At 35.9% G+C, this 18,443-nt stretch overlaps 1 pseudogene; it reads left to right on the top strand.

Moving 5' to 3' along the window:
- LOC141716701 (beta-glucosidase 44-like) overlaps window positions 1-18,443 on the top strand; it is a 237,984-nt pseudogene that overhangs the window by 115,955 nt on the left and 103,586 nt on the right.

An 18,443-nucleotide genomic window follows, 5' to 3' on the forward strand; every position in this document is an offset into this window, starting at 1 on the left:
ATGCAGTTTCACTTTTTGTGTGCAAGAAATACACCCATGTGTATCTGGTGAACTCATCCACTACGACCAACGCATACTTCTTCTTTGCAATAGAAATGACATTTACTGGACCAAATAGATCAACATGTATAAGATGATAAGGCTCAAGAATTGATGAATCAGTCTTGCTCTTGAATGAAGATTTTCTTTGTTGGCTTTCTGACATGAATCACAAAGACCATCAGGAGCAAATACTGTGTTTGTCAATCCTCTCACAAGATCTTTCTTGACTAGTTCATTTATATTGTTGAAATTTAAATGAGAGACTTTCTTATGCCAATTCCAGCTTTCTTCAATTGATGCTCTACTTAACAGACAGATTGCAGAACCATCAGTACTTGGTGAAAGCTTAGCTTCATAAATGTTACCACGTCTGTATCCTTTCAGAACAACTTTGCCTTTAGATTTACTCACAATTTCACAGTGTTCTTCAAAGAAATCAACATGATAACCTCTATCACAGATTTGACTTATACTCAGTAGGTTGTGTTTAAGTCCTGAGACCAGAGCTACTTGTTTAATTATGACATTTCCAAGATTGATATTGCCATATCCCAATGTTTTTCCAATGTTGCCATCTCCATAAGAAACACTTGGGCCAGCTTTCTCCACAAAGTCTGATAGCAGGGCCTTATTTCCAGTCATATGTCCTGAACATCCACTGTCCAGAACTAGAATATTTTTCCTGTTGCCCTGCAATCACAAAGACCACTAATTATTAGTTTTAAGGACCCAGACTTGCTTAGATCCTTTGGCCTTATTAAGTTTGTTAACATTTACAGCGGATTTAGCATCAGAGTTTATGTTAACATTTTTCTTATTAGAACTTACACTATCAGATTTTGAATCAGAATTTACACTAGAAGGAACAATGGAAACTTTCTTCAAAGAAGGTTTTATTTGATAATAATCATAGTACAAACTATGATATTCCTTACAACTATAAATGGAATGCCATAAACTACCACAATGAAAACAAGGATTTTGTGGTTTGTATCTAACAGACTGACTCTTAACTCCTGATTTTGAAGGTAAGGAGTTAATATTCTTATTCTTCCTGCAAAAAGAAGCCAGATGGTTAGAACTTCCACAGTTATGACATGTTTTCCTAGGAGCATCAGGAACAGGATTATAATCATTGCTTTTATTCACACCTTCCTTTCCATTCCTATTTTTCCTAGGTGATTTTACCTTGTTTGCATTCTTGACATCTTTCAGCTTATGCTTAAGCTGCTTCTTTGTCATTAAGCCTATGTTCACTTCAGCTGTCTTTTCCTGTTTTAGTTTGTCAGAAGTTAATTCCTCTTTAACTTCTGATTTCTCATTTTCAAACTTTACAGTTACAAACTTAACAGGTTTAAACTTTGGCTTTTGCTTAACAATAGGCTTAATTTCTTCAGTTCCTTTATCATTCTTATCTTCTCCATAACCTAAGCCCTCTTTCCAGTTTCCACTACTTAGCAAATTTTGAGTTGTTTTGCCAGAGTTAGTCCAAGTCCTGATAATCTCTCTTTCCTTTTCTAACTCAGTTTTTAGAGATTCATTTAATTTTAGCACTTCATTCCTAACATAAAAAGCATCATCTCTATCCTTCTGAGTTTGATGGAACATGACTAACTCTTTTTCTAAGAAATCATTCCTTTTCTTAAATGCAAGATTTTCAGAAGTTAATCTTTCACATGTTAAAGTTTGATCTCTATAGCTAACAAACATGGTTTTAAGATATCTTCTCAACTCATTAATATCATCAGTATGAAAAGCATAAGTAGTCTGAGGTACCTTTGTTTCAACAGCTTCAGAACTGCTCTCAACACTTTCTTTATCAGCATTTGCCATTAATGCATAGTTCTCCTCACTTTCAGAGTCTGAGGTGTCTGTCCAGCTTTTCTGCTTTGTGACAAGAGCCTTGCCTTTGTCACCCTTTACCTTCTTGCAGTCAGGAGATATGTGGCCTTTCTCACCACAGTTATAGCATTTAACATTGGTGTAATCTCCTTTGTCAGACTTTCCTCCTCTGCCTTCAGATCTTCTGAAATTCTTCTTATCAGAACTTATGCTTTTCCTGGAAAACTTCTTTCCCTTCCCGAACTTCCTGTATGCAATCTTTGTAATTCCTTTCACCATAAGAGCACACAGCTTCATCATCTCCTCATCAGCATCAGTCTCAGGCAAGCTTTCAGAATCTGAGTCATCATCACTCTCAGAACTTGATGACTCAGTATCAGACTTCATGAAAAGAGCTTTACCCTTGTCTTTCTTTGAGGAAGCTGCTTTGGGGAATTCTTCTTCAGCCTTAAGAGCAACTGTCCTTGACTTTCCTCCTTTCCTCTTGCTTCTTTGTTCCATCTCCAGCTCATGAGTCTTGAGCATTCCATAGATTTCGTCAAGAGTTGTTTCATCAAGATTGTAGTTGTCTCTTATTGTCGTTGCCTTCAAATCCCAGCATTCAGGAAGAGCTAACAGGAACTTAAGGTTTGAATCTTCAAGATCATACTCTTTATCAACCAATGACAAATCATTCAAAAGTTTGACAAATCTATCATATAAATCATTCAATGACTCATTAGTCTTTGAGTCAAAGTGTTCATACTCTTGAGTGAGTATTGTCTTCCTGTTCGTCTTAATTGTGCCAGTTCCCTGACACCTTGTTTCCAGAGCATCCCATATCTCCTTAGCAGTCTTGTAGTTGATTACCCTGTTTGACATTACATTATCAATGGCACTATGCAGTAAGTGTCGTACCTTAGCATCCTTAGCAATTGATGCTATGTCATCAGCAGTATAATCACTCTTCTCCTTTGGTACGGTCTTTGCTGCTTCACCTGCAACTGCAACAGCGAGTTTGGTTGGTTTGTGAGGACCTTCCTTGATTCTATCAAGGTATTCTGGATCTGTTGCTTCCAGGAACATGGTCATCCTTACCTTCCATATGGGATATTCAGATGGTCTCAGTATGGGGACTCTGATGGTCTCATACCGACTCTGAATTTGTGTCTTTGGTGGTTCCTCAGTTGTGGTAGGCTTAGTTGGAGTTTCTGTGTCCGACATGATTGTGTTTGGATCTTTAACTGTATGTATGTTAACAGATAAGCTCTGATACCAATTGTTAGGTCACACACACACTGTAGAGGGGGTGAATACAGTGTATAGTACACTCAAATCGAACTTTAAGAACTTAAGTAACAGAAAACTAACTTTATTGAAACAATAAACTCTGTTACAGTATGGAACTGTTACCTCTCAGTGATGAACAAATATCACGAGAGCTGCAAGGGTTACAATGAATAATCTTTTCTAATAATGATAACACTTATAGTATAAACCCTATGTATGTGTTTATATACTACACAGTTACAAGATAATTGCTAATTGATATGGAATATAATTCTGCTTCCTAAAATATATCAATCAGATATCTTTTCTTCCAAGTATTCCATTCTTCACGGAATTCCTTCTTCATGCATATCTCTTCTTATGTTTATCTCGATCTTCTTTCCTTTAATCAGCTACTGTCCTTATCTGATTGTCCTTCAGCACTTAAGCCAACGGTTAGTTACTGCAAACTCCGATGGATTAAACTCTGATGTTATTGAAACTGTGGTGACTACGTTAAAGGAAGATGCACCTATGCAGGGGGAGCATACTCAAGATCCTACCACATCTCAAGAAACATCAGAACATGCATCTGGCTCTTAAAGTTCTGATTCGTCAAGTTCTGATAAGCCAAGTTCTGATAGTGCTGAAAATCTAAATACTGAAGAATCCAACTCAGAGAGCATAATTTCAGGGGGAGCATCAGAAAATGAAAATGAAGATAGCATGGATCATGGGGGAGCATCCAGTTCTAGAGAAAACCTTCCATCTGCAAGGAAGTGGACAAAATTACATACACCTGATTTGATAATTGGAAATCCTGATGCAGGTGTCAGAACTAGAACATGTACTTTAAATGAGTGTCTTTACAATTCTTTTCTCTCTCAGACTGAGCCAAAGAAAGTGGAAGAAGCTCTTCAAGATGCTGATTGGGTGCAAGCAATGCAGGAAAAGTTGAATGAATTTGAAAGAAACAAAGTCTGGACCCTAGTGCCAAGACCAAATAATAGATCTGTTGTTGGTACAAAGTGGGTATTCAGAAACAAAACTGACAGTGATGGCATAATTACAAGGAATAAGGCAAGGCTGGTTGCAAAAGGATATTCTCAACAGGAGGGAATTGATTATGATGAAACATTTGCACCAGTTGCTAGGTTAGAAGCCATATGGATATTTTTGGCTTATGTTGCTCACAAAAAGTTTACTGTCTTTCAAATGGATGTGAAAAGTGCTTTTCTCAATGGAGAATTGGAGGAAGAGGTATATGTTGAACAACCTCCAGGTTTTGTAAATACCAAACATCCAGATTATGTCTACAGGCTTGATAAAGCACTTTATGGACTTAAGCATGCTCCTAGAGCATGGTATGAGACTTTAGCTCAGTTTCTTCTGGAAAGTGGATTCAACAGAGGGACAATAGACAAAACACTGTTCTACCTCAACCATGGAAAGGACTTACTTCTGGTCCAGATTTATGTTGATGATATCATTTTTGGATCTACAAATGACAAACTTTGCAAGAAGTTTGCCAAACTAATGCAGTCAAGATATCAGATGAGTATGATGGGGAAACTTAGCTATTTTCTGGGCCTTCAAGTCAAGCAGAATGAGGAAGGCACTTTTATTTGTCAAACCAAGTACACCAGAAACTTGCTAAAGAAATTTGGAATGCAAGATTGTTCAAGTGCATCCACTCCAATGGCCACTGCGACAAAACTGGATAAGGATACCGGTAAATCAGTAGATATTACTGACTACAGAGGTATGATTGGCTCTCTACTCTATCTAACTGCTAGTAGACCTGATATCATGTATGCTACCTGTCTTTGTGCAAGATTTCAAGCAGATCCAAGAGAACCTCACTTAACAGCTGTAAAAAGAATCTTTAAGTATCTTAAAGGAACAGCTGCTCTGGGATTATGGTATCCTAGAGAATCAGATTTTAAACTAATAGGTTACTCAGATGCAGATTTTGCAGGTTGCAAAACTGACAGGAAAAGCACAAGTGGAAGCTGCCAATTTCTTGGAGGCAGATTGGTTTCTTGGTACAGCAAGAAACAAAAGTTAATTTCCACATCAACTGTAGAAGCAGAGTATATTGTTGCAGGAAGCTGTTGTGCACAGATTCTTTGGATGAAGAATCAGTTACTGGATTATGGGTTAACATATTTCAAAATCCCTATTTACAGTGATAATCAAAGTGCTATTGCTATGACAGGTAATCCAGTTCAACACTCAATGACAAAGCACATCAGCATCAGGTACCACTTCATCAGGGAACATGTGGATGAAGGTACAGTGGAATTGCATTTTGTTCCCACAGATCAACAATTAGCAGATATCTTCACAAAACCATTATATGAAGCTACTTTTACAAGATTGGTAAATGAACTTGGAATGGTTTCAGGTTCTTTCTCTAAATCTACTTAGACTTGTTCTGTGTTATCAGACTTTATGCTCAGTATTTACAGAATTAATCTCATTGTATATTCTGTGCTTACTTGATAAATGTCTTTAAGTACTGACTGTTGTCTGATATATGTTTCTAAACTCTGATAAGTGATATGTTTGTTCTAGTACCTATTCAATCCTATGAGGATAACTGTGCTAGATAACTGACCTAGTAGTCTTCAATAAACAAATGATTCCATGTAAGAAGTAATTATTTCGGTGGAAATCTTATAACACTAGCAAATTCTGATAATTGAGCTTAGTTAAGTTTACTTTGTATATCTTATTACTAAGTCACAAATTAGAATAATGCTACTCATCTGTTAAGTTCTGATACTAGTAAAACTGCTGAATGTACTAAGTGCTGATAAACCTCTCTTATCAAAACAAAAAGCAAAAAGATCAAAGAATAAAATCAGGTACTCCTTTGAGATCTAGAGTAAAAATGTGGAAGGGACGACCCAAGTGCATTGCTGGTATTAAGTAAATATGCATTAGAAAAGCAAAATATTTTCTTGGTGACTTTTCACACTCTATGATTACTGGAGAAATACTCTGAAAATAGCATAAATTCTGATAAACAGTCGTGACTCACTTACACTGAGAAGCCACTGTAAAATAGAATTGCAAAAGATGCATAAAATTAGCACAAAACAGTTGAGATGGACTCAAGCATGAACTCATTCATCAGTAGGTTTCAGGACAATGACAGATCTTTAGCAAAATTTTAGTTATGCCTTATTTCTAAGATGTACTGAAGTGAATCAGACTTTACTCTTTGTCTGTTTTTAGCTTAATGCACACACTAATCACTCCATCTGAATGATGAAAAATTCTGTGGTGGTCTATGTTATTTTAGATAAACATTCATTGTGTCATTATTGCACAAATTCTGAGGACAAGTTCTAAGTTACACGTTCTGATGATTAAGTTCTGACGTCCATAACTCAGAACTTGTATGAGTATTTACTAAGATGGGCATTCCTTTTTCGAGTTAAGAAATTATGTTCTGATGACTGTTAAGTTCTGGTATAGGTCTAAGTTCTGATTTCTCAGTCTAATCCTTTACTTGGCTTATCTGTGAATAAAATTTGATAACAGTCTCAGTTCGAACTAGAATATGTTGAAGTGGAAGATTAATAGTCACTATGATTAGGATTAATGGTATTCGTACTTGAACAGTCCACTGTTTCTTGTGTCTTGTGCGATCTAGACCATGATTCCTCTTTCCAATGACTATTATTCTTTTTCAAAGTCTTGGGAGACGAGGTAGAATTAATTCTACCTGTCAGCATTAAATATCTTTGCGTCTCTTGGCATTCTCTTGCCTATATAAGCAACCACTTCACATCAGTCTTTTCATCACATTCTTCTCACACACTTATCCTCCTTTTTCTGTCAAAAACACAATGGTCCGATACAACATGTTTTTGAACTACCAAACCTTCACTATGGAGCTAAGTTGTGCCGAGTGGCAGCAGGAGTGGCATGTAACAGCCATTCCTGAGGAGATCTGGGATTCTGTCCCATAGGAGGTGCTGACTCACCTTCTATTCTTCTATATGGATTACCATCGCCATCTGGAGCGATTGGAGGAGGAAAGGCGGGAAGCTATCCGTCAGCAAGAGCGAATCATACGACTCTCCATCTTGTTCATCGAAGATAGGAAGAGGAAGATGACTTAATCTTGTCTTCTTCCTGTTCTTCTTCATCCTCAGCTTTGTCAGGCTTCTTAGCTAGGACTAAAGCTGTTGATGTTAGGATTAGGAGCTTAGGGAAAATCTTGTATTGGTATTGATGTAATTTCCATTTCATAAATGTATTCTCTTGATATATTAATGAAAGTTGTTTTTACTTCAAGATTTTGTCTCTGAGTTATTTCATCTTGTGTTGATAAATCCTGATTGATGTTCTGATGACCATATATATTTTGTTTTATATTAAGTTCTGATTCATTGTCAGCACTTACTCATCTAATTTATCTTGGTCATTTTCATGTGATGTATTTTCAGAATATCAATGATGCAGTGAAAAATAATTCAATCAGTACTAATGGTTTAAATTTTGAATTAAAACTGTTTCTCTTGATTAATGGAACGGTTTTTCCTTGAAACTAGGCAACTGGGTAAGTAATGATTCCTGTTTTCTCGAGCCCAGTTACTGACCGTTATTACTGCATGTCTGATAGGTGTCCAACGGTAACATTTTTTGTTCAGAGTATAAGTGCAACAGAGAGAAGATTTCTTTAATCTTTTATTTTCTTTATACTTTATCTCTCTCCTTACTTTTACTCTCTTTCTCCTTCTTTCTCACGTTGGTTTTTCATACAGACATTAGCTCAAACACCCAACAGGCATACTTGAATCTCAATATTTTTTCACATGGCACCAAAGGATTTAATCATTGATGGAGCAAAGTTTGTTCCAAACAACTATGCTGCAATTCTTGATCATGCTGAAGCTCCATCTGAATTGCACTTTGTGCAAGATCTTCTTGCACATAGTGAGGTTGGGTACGCCTTAACTCAGCCTGAATTATTTTCAAGTCAACAAGTTCTGAGGTTCTGGAGGACTGGAGTTTTTGATGATGGTGGTAAACGAGGAACTCCCAGTATTATCTTCCAAGTGGGTGATTCATCCTATGTAGTCACTCCTGGTACAGTACGAAGAGCATTACATCTTCCAGAAGATTGTACTTTCTCTATACCAGAGGAATCAGAACTTCGGGAGTTAATGACTGATTTGGGATATGAAAAGAGTCTGATAAAACTAGGACAATTGAAACGAGCTCATATCAGAAGAGAATGGAGTTTCTTCTTTGATTGCATCACCAAGGCTTTTGGCAACAAGTGTTCAAACTTTGATGTTATCCCAATCATGAGTCAGCACATCGGGTATTCACTTATCAATCAAACTCACTTTGATTTTGCACCTGCTTTAATTGGTTTTATTGGGGATAGGATGACAGAGGATAGAACTGTTATTTACTTTGCTCGATTCTGTCAACTTATTTATACGTATTGTACTGATGAACCCCAGTTAGTCAGCACTCAAACCCCACCTTTTAAGGTTGCAAAAAGGTACTTTAACGACCTGATAAATGCTGACACAAAGATATCAATGGTGAGACCATTACAGATTCCTCAGTCTGTGAAACAGATTCTGTCCCTACCACTCAGGGTATATCTCAGCCTACCCTCAAAACTTATCTCAAATCCTATCTCTCCACTTCACAGACTCCTCAACCTTCTTCTTCAGCACCTACTGTGAAGCCTACATCCTCTAAGCCAAAGAGAACAAAGACTGTTCCTCAAACACCTCAAAAGAGGAGGAGAATTACTTTGAGAGATGAATCAGATTCTGAGGAACAGATTCCTTCTTCAGAACCTGTGGTAATTGAAGCTGAGAAAGCAACTTCTCAGAAGGATTCTGAAATTGGGGGTTCTAGGCTTCTCAAGAGGCTTAGACTAATGGTAGTTCCTGAAACTCCCAAGGAATCCAAATCAACAAGGAAGTACAAGAAACAGAGGGCACAAAGGCCAGTTTCAGATGATGAGGAGGAAGCAGCTAAGGAAGGGGATCAGGAATCTCTGATCTCACAAGACAAGGAATTTGCTCCAGTCACTTCTTCTCCATCAACTCCATCTCAGGAAGCTGTATCTGACCAGGCTAACTCACCATCTGTGTCTCTTGTTGATCCAGGCACAAGTGCTGAAATTGATATTCAGAACCTGGTTGTGCCTGAAATACTTTTCTTAGAAGCTCCAACAGCAACTAATCCTTCCACAACACCTTTTACTGATGCTGTTCAAACTCCAGAGTTATCAACAACACCTTCTCTGCATCAAGATGCTGATGATCAGATTTTAGTTGAGCATCAGGATATGGCTGTTGATCAGAACTTAGTATCAGATCAGCAATTAGAGGATGCTGAAGCCTCCATTGCTACTCACACTGTTGTCTTATCAGAAGATACTGATTCTTTAAGTTCTGATGCTGCAAATGTTGGAGATACTGGTGAAGCTGCTCCAACTGTCGATGCTGATGAAGCAGGTCCTTCAGGACATACTCCACCACCGACTCTTCCTAAGTCTGAACTGGTAAAGGAGTTTGTTATCAGGGATGCACCAGTGCCTTGGAGTGAAACTCCTGCAGGTCAGGAGTGGACTAAGGACTGGAACTCAGTTTCATGTGTTCCAAATGCTTTACATCTTGCTGAGCACTTGACTAAAGCTGATGAAATGTTAAATTCTGATGATTTTAAAACCCAACTAAGAGTCACTGCATTGAGTACTAAACATCTACAAGGTCTTCATTCAACTACTCATGCAGAGCTACACAAGATTCAGGAGAACTTTATCAAACAGGAACAAGTTTGGAAAATTGATAAGAAAAAGTTCTTTCAACCTACCATTGACAGGATTGCTTATATTGAGAAAACTCAAGAGAAACAACAAGCTCAGATTGATCAAATTCTGACAAATCAAGCTTCTCAGCAATCGCAACTTACTGAAATCCAGACCTCAGTGGAACTACTTATCTCTCTTTTACTACCTGCTGATGCCAAAAAGGGGGAGAATGTAATTAAGTCCAAATGCAAAACCAACAAGACACTGCAAGGAAAGGATGATGGAAAAGATGACCAAGGAAACTCTGGAATGGGTAGCGGTCATAGTCAAGGTAGAAGGTTTACATCAAGACAAGCTAGTCACAGAACAAGTTCTGATACTGGGAAAAGAATAAGTTCTGCTGCTGGTAAAAGGATAAGTTCTGATGAACTTCTAGATCTTGATGAGGAAATGTCAAGACAGTTATTTCTTCAAGAAAATCCAAGAATGGACTTGGAAAGTTTAAAGGAAGAAGAAGCCAGACTTAAATCAGAGAAAGTCACATCTAAATCTGAAGCTTCTGGTAAAAAGTCACTTCCAAAACTTAAAGGCATTGTGATCAAAGAAAGGACACATACTGAAGCAACATTGGCTAGATCACAACCACAGATAGATCCAAGATCCAAGGGTAAAGAAAAGGTTGGTGAACCTATCAAGGGTTATGTACCTCCCGAGGAAGAAGAAATTGCTGATAAAAAAGATGATCTTGCTCTGACTTCAAGAAAAGTTCTTAAAACAACCTCTGACATGGCTCAAGTTGTTCAGAGTCAAGAAATTGTAAGTTCTGATATTCAGAAGAAGCAAGTAACCTCTGACAAAGCTCAAGTTAACTTGATATCAGAAAATAGATCAAAGACACTCCTACCAGGATTCACTAAAGCAAAACAAACTCAATCTTTGAAGACTACTGCAAGTGGTTTTGAAGCAAGAGTAGTTACTGGAAAGGAAGCTAGAGATAAAACTGGATTGGGAAGTGCTGATGAAAGAAGAGTACATAACACTACCAATGATCCAACTTCCTTGAGTGAACCAGGTATTGGAGCAACTCCTGAGAGATTGAATCAACTGGAATCTGTACAGATGGTTTACCATACCTACTTGAAAGAATACATCATGTTGTATTTCATGACAGATGGTAGGGTTTATCATATAAGACAAAATGCCATTCCTTTGAAGTATTTTGAAGAATTGGAGCGTGTACTTTTCTTACTTCAAGTGGATGACAGAATAACAGAGACTGCTGCAAACTACTTAAAAGAACATATTCAGAGACAGAAAAGGCTTTATTCTGTTAAGTTTGACAGCATATATGTTCCAAAGTACAGAGATCACAATGGTGATATTGTTGATATGAAGCCTAATACTGCACAGATCAGAACGTATCTTGGTATTAAGGGACTTGAATTCAATCTTGAGTCTGACAAAACTTATGTCATAAGACTAGATCAGGAGTTGAGAAAAGCAAAGATTAATGATCTCAGAGCTGCAATCTTTCAAACTGGTGAAGATACTGCAGAGCTTAAAGATGTTAAAAGGAGAATGATTGATGAACTAAGATATGCTGAGAAATGTTTGTTGAAGAACTATCTCAGAACAACTCCTGACATCAGAGAGATCAGAAAATGAAGAAGCCAAGTTGAAGATCTACAACTGCTTAAATTCTGATATTTATACAGATTGAAGTTGTTATCAGAAGTTGAAATTGGTAAAAACTTTAAGGACTGTAAGTTGTAGTTAGCTAGTCTATTTCTCATGCATTTGTACTTAATGTTTTTGACATCATCAAATATCTGTTAAACTTGTATATTTTGTTAATTTACAAGTTGGGGGAGATTGTTAGATATATTTGATAATGTCATGGCTAATATGTTTTATGTTTAGCTTTCAGAATCTTACGTGAACAGGATAAATCAGTACTTAACTGTTGATCAGTACTTATACTGGAAGTCAGGACTTAAGGATATCAGTACTTATATTATCAGGAGATAATCATCAGAAGATAGATATCAGAACTTAAGTGCTGAAGGACAATCAGATAAGGACAGTAGCTGATTAAAGGAAAGAAGATCGAGATAAACATAAGAAGAGATATGCATGAAGAAGGAATTCCGTGAAGAATGGAATACTTGGAAGAAAAGATATCTGATTGATATATTTTAGGAAGCAGAATTATATTCCATATCAATTAGCGATTATCTTGTAACTGTGTAGTATATAAACACAGACATAGGGTTTACACTATAAGTGTTATCATTATTAGAAAAGATTATTCATTGTAACCCTTGCAGCTCTCGTGATATTTGTTCATCACTGAGAGGTAACAGTTCCATACTGTAACAGAGTTTATTGTTTCAATAAAGTTTGTTTTCTGTTACTTAAGTTCTTAAAGTTCGATTTGAGTGTACTATACACTGTATTCACCCCCTCTACAGTGTGTGTGTGACCTAACAAGGTAAAATCCCGAGTCTGGGAGAGGAGCTCGGGGACTGGAGTAGGGTTGAGCGAATCTATTAGACATTGTGCCATCGCGAACTAGGATAAAATCACCGTGTTGTATTTTCTTTCCTTGCACTTTATTTTCCGCACATATAAACTGCATAACCACTCGGTAAAGTTTCAAAAAGGGATAAATTATTTTAAAATGCCATAACAATTTTTAAATTGGTAATTAAGCTATTCAACCCCCCTTCTAGCTTAAAATAGCCCTCTTACGGGACCTTACCATTGGTATCAGAGCGTTGCTTTTTAACGTGTGTGTTAAGTGATTTGCAGATTTATAGGCACAACAAAAAGTGATCCGAAATGGCGTATATTAATCCCGTTGGATGTGGTGAAGGTCTATCTAGCTCACGACCTCCTCTATTTGATGGCACCAACTTTGCAACATGGAAAACGAGGTTTCGTATTTATGCTAGATCTCAAGGAGTCAGAGTTTGGATGGCTATCAAAGACGGTGTTCGCATTCCTACCAAAACTATCGATGACATCATTGTCGAAAAGAAGGTTAGTAAATACAACTTGGAGGAAGAAGCCATAATGAATATAGCCGCCAAGGCGGAAATGGTTCTCATAAGTGCACTTGCAGAAAAAGAATATAAAAGAGTAAATAATTACAAGTCGGCACAAGAAATGTGGAACAAATTAGTGATAACCTATGAAGGAACCACTGATATAAAAGATTCTCAGATGGATACATTGATCCAAGAATATGAGAACTTTAAACTCCAAGAAGGAGAAAATATCATCGATATGGAAACAAGATTTACTCGTATTATCGATGAGTTATCTCAACTTGGAAAGAATTATACTCAAAATGAAAAGAATAGAAGAGTGCTCAAATCTCTACCTCCTAGTTGGAAGGTTAAAGTCACTACTATAAAAGAGATGCACAACTTAAATGAGTATAAGATTGATAACCTATTCGGAAATCTTCGTGCTTACGAAGAAGATAATATTCCGAAAAAGGTTGCTCCAAAAGTGGAGGATAAAAAGAAAAATATGGCTCTAAAGGCCATATTAATTGATGAAGATGAAAATGACGAAGAGTTAAATGAGGAACTCCAAAATCTCGATGAGAGTGAAATTTCTCTACTCACGAGATAACTTCGTCGTGTGCTTCAAAGCAAAGCTCAAAGATATGGAAAAAGCTTCCTAAAATCAAATAATCAACAAAGAGTGTTTAACTCTAACGGAAGGCCAAATTACTCTCAAAATTATTCTTCCAACTATAAGAGTAATTATCCGTCAACGAGCTACAATAAAGGCAAAGGCAATCAAAATATAAATACCTATAGTAATGCCAATGCCTCTATAAACCATCCTGTTTACACTCCTCCAAAACCTAAAGATCCATCTCCGGAAGAAACACAAGATGTGTGTTTCGAGTGTTAACAACCCGGTCATTATAAAAGAGAATGTCCTAAACTTTCAAAGGGACAAAGTCTCATGGCCAAAAATGGTTGGGATCTAAGTGAAGATGAAGAAGCGCCGGAAGCTAGTGAAGAAGTGGTAAATCTATACTTAATGGATTTTAGAGATGAAACTACCTCAACCGAAATCTCCTCTTCAAATCAAGAGGTAACATCTAACTATGTCTCAATTAAATCTTTATTAGATGAATCTAATTTATCTCTTTTAGATATGAATAAGCATGATTTAATTGAACTTGTAGTAAGTTATAAGAATAAATATAAAGATGTTGAACAAAGGTTTCACTTATTATTGTCCAAGAAGATGAAAATTGAGGAAATTCATCATACTAAAAATAAAGAATATACTCGGATGATGGACTCAAAAGTCCAAGATGAGAATGAGATTACATCTCTAAAAGATCAAAACCATCTCATCAAGATTGAGGTAAATAAACTTCAAGAAAATATACTCAATCTTGAAATAGAGAATAAATCATTAATTCTCAAAGACGAAGAGATGGAATGTGAGAAGATACAATTGAATGATAATATTTGTAAACTTCACGTTGATCTATTGAACTTAAAGATTCTAAATGAATCAAATGTTCAAAATAAAGAAACATCTTATAAAGACAATCTTTATAAAGAAAATGAGCTATTAAAAACCAATGAGCTTAAAGATGAAGCTCTAAGGTTAAAAGAAGAAAATTATAAACTCATAGCTCAAGTTAAGGATCAAGAAATAATCCTTAACAACAAGATTGATGCCTTAAAGAGAGAACATGAAAATCTTGAAGAAGTCATTTAAAGATTTAAAAAAGGCAATAAGATGATGGATCAAATGGTGCATACAAAAACCTCATATAATCATGAAGTTTTGGGATATAATAAGAATTCTCCTCCTAAAGGAAATACTCGAAGATTTGTATCACCAATAAAGACTTCACCCGAATCACCATCTTATAAATGTTCTTATTGTAATAAAATGGGACATACCATTCAATATTGCAAATTTAAGAATGGTGAAATTAAGGGGAAGCATGTGTGGATTCGCAAGGAATCATACAAGAAAGATGATAAACATGTGCCTCATAAAAATATGGAATATAAGAATCCAAGGCAACAATGGTCTCATCAACCTACTATATTTCAAAATAGAAACACACAATATCATGTAAATAGTAATGCATTTAGAAGGCAACAACCTTTTAGTAGAAATGCTTATGCTACTTACCATGCTAATAATAGATATAATGTTTATCATGCACCAATAAGATTTCATGATAACTCTAGGTATTATCAACCTCAAACTAGGTCGTATGCATCTAGAAATATTTATATGACTAATGATAATTATACCATGCCTAGATTCTTTCATAAATCAAATGTTATATATGATGTACTAACCCCAGGACCCTCAAGACAAATGGGTACCTATAAATTTAACTAATCATGGTTGAAGGTTTGTCTTGCCGCGAAACAAGACATATAGTATCTTGATAGTGGATGTTCAAGACATATGACCGGTAATAAATCACTCTTGAACAATATAACGACTCGTGTATTTTTGAATTATTTAAATATGTAATTGTGGAAGTGTTAAATAAATAAAGTATGTGTAAAGTTTTTGTCAGCTCGATGTTGTTTTATTATTATCTATGTGTGATTTATGGTGTACCAGTTTGTTCGCATAATTAATTATGAAATTGTATTGAATTGTTTCCACTTTTAAAAGTGGATTTAATGTAAATTTATTTGCATAAATATTTGGAATGTCTCTGAAATTGTTTTTATGGTTTTATAATTACAATAATTATTTTTGGGATTTAATAAAATTTAGAAATCAATATTTTATTAGTTATTTAGCCCTGGATGATTTTCTGATTTCATTTATTTGAAAAATCTGTATTTAATTCCAAGATTCTTCAAAAATTATGAAACTTATATATATTTAAGTTTGGAATATTCCGAGAATTTTAAAATTATTCCAGGAATTTTTAGGATTAATTTCACCCGCGCGTTATTTCCTTAATTGTTAAAAAGCGGGTACAAGTTGTGTTTTAGAAATTTTTTAAAAATTTCAAAATTTATGTTTTTACAAACTTCGGGATATTTATAATATTTTAAGACTATTTTCGTGATTTTCTGAAATTGTTTTAAATACAGCTCGGTTCGTTAATATTAAAATGCGAGTACGAGTTGCTTTTCAAAAATACTTCAAAAATTATGAAAAAAATTATTTTAATAACTTTGAAGTATTTATGATATTTAAAATTTATTTAGAAATTTTCAAGTTATTTTTATGCGTGCTGTTGTTTGTTAAATGCAAAGAAAACAGATTAATATCGGGTTATAATTGATAAAGGACACGTGTATGATCCTTACAAACCGGACAGAAACGTGGCAGTATTCTGTTAATTCACTTGTTATTGTTAAATTCGCTAATCAACGAAAAAGAGATAAGCACCACTGTGCTTACCCCTTCCCCTGTATTCATCTCTCAATCTCTCCGCTGCTCCCCTATCTCCTTACTTTTCTTTTTTTGATGGTTCTCTCGGCTGCTTCCTGGTAAGCTCCGTCGCTGCTGTTGCTTCGCTTGCTGGGGCGTGTATACACGCGTGTGTGTATTCCTTCAGGTGTTTGTGTTGCACTGTATTGCGTATGTGTAGTCATGGTTCTACTATAATGCCGTCTTGTTTTCCTGTTGCCTCCTTATTGTTTCGTTTTTCAGGCCACTGCTGTATTTTTCCAGCCGCAGCCGCGCGTGAGCCACGTGTTGTGGTTTCGAAATTTTCTGATTTCAGTAAAATTAGTGATGAAATTAATTGGTATGTGTTATGGACCCCAAACTTCTGACCCGGGTTTGGAGGGCGCCACAGGTTGGTATTAGAGCTACAGGTTATAAGTCACTAAAACAAGCCTCGATTGTCGGGATTGGGTAGAGGGTTAGAATTATGAATAGGAAATAGAAAGATAAGACGTCGTGAGGTTGAGTGCGACGGTATAGTATGTCTCCGGCACGGTTGGTGTTGCAATTCGGGATTCTTAGCTTGCGACGTGATTTCCAGATAACGGCAATGGCATATCCTATTTTCCCTGTATCACCTGATCATTCAGAGCCTTCCGTTCGAGGATCGTCATCTTCTCCCAGATTTGATTCGCACCTTGTTCTTTTATCAGTATTACTGGTATTACCTTCGTTTATAACAGCTTCACCCCTTCAAGCTATTCTACGCTATTATACCACCTCCTGATGTGAGACCACTTATAAAAAAAACCTCCATCTACTTATTCATGTTTTACGGGACATTCAGCTGTAAGTGTATTTCTTTAGTTTACTCTACACCATGTTCTATGCCCACAGTTTAAAACCTATCTTATGGAGCGACAGTATTCACGAGGATGGATTCGATCGCTACACCAAATGGTAAGTGCATGAGATATTAATAAAGGCGAGAAGGAGCTTAGAAAGAAGGTTCACGTGTTTTGGAGGATAGTTTTTACCAGATTTAAATGGAGCCACGAGTGAATAGACCACCCGTGATTAGCTTGTGGGATGGATTAGATGAATTTTGAAAAAAATTAGAGAGAAAAGTGTAAATATGGAATTTTCGTAAAATTAGATGATGGTGCAATGATAAATGTGATATGTAAAGTAGTGATGTGACGTGATATAAACAAACTTTGTTATATGAAATAGACTTGTTGGCTGTGGGATAACCTGTTCTACTGAATGATTACAAAAGTTGTCGATGGGAGCATTACCAGTATGGAAGCTTTGATATGAAGCTACAAATAAGATAACATGCAACAACAACTAAAGCTTTTGTCGATTAAAGAAGGCAAATGGACCCAATAAAGGAGAGAAGGTAGATTGAAGTGAATGGACCTTTATGTGATCATTTCTTTAATTTGGTACCTTGTTATAGGTAGGAAGGACAATAACCAACTCATACAGTAAGGACAACCAAATTTATGATTTTCAAAATTTTAACAAGTTTTCGAAAAAGATTTTTCCTTACAAAATTTCTAAAAGCCTTTTTGAATAAAAATAAGTTTTAAACATTGTTGTCAAGTTACTACTTGAGTTTCTTGTTTGACAACAGACTCAGATTAGCTTGAAGGATACTTATTTTAGATTTAATATTGTAATTCAGAGAACAAAGTGATCCGCGATTATGAAAAAGTTGGTTGTTCCTAATAGAAAGGTACAAATATTGTTTGATAAGATTAACAACAGAATCAGCGTATAGAGCAATTACTCATCCAATTACAGGACTATCCAAGTTCAAAGAATTCATTGATCTAACAGAAGCCTGAGTATGACTGAAGGAGATTGAGAAGATTTCCAGATCTTCTTAAAAGAAGAATATTATTAACAAAAGGATCGCTATGTTGAATGATTTGGGGTTATTTTAAATTGAAAGAGGAAACTCGAGGTTATCTGGTGGGGATGCCATTATGATCAAATTGTTAAAGTATTATACGTTTAGGTGCGATGTTAAAGATGCAAGACCTAACAAGTAAGAATCTACCATAATGCTTAATTTGTGAAGGCATTT

This window comes from Apium graveolens, chromosome 4, assembly GCF_009905375.1.
Source record: "Apium graveolens cultivar Ventura chromosome 4, ASM990537v1, whole genome shotgun sequence".
Lineage (NCBI taxonomy): Eukaryota > Viridiplantae > Streptophyta > Magnoliopsida > Apiales > Apiaceae > Apium > Apium graveolens.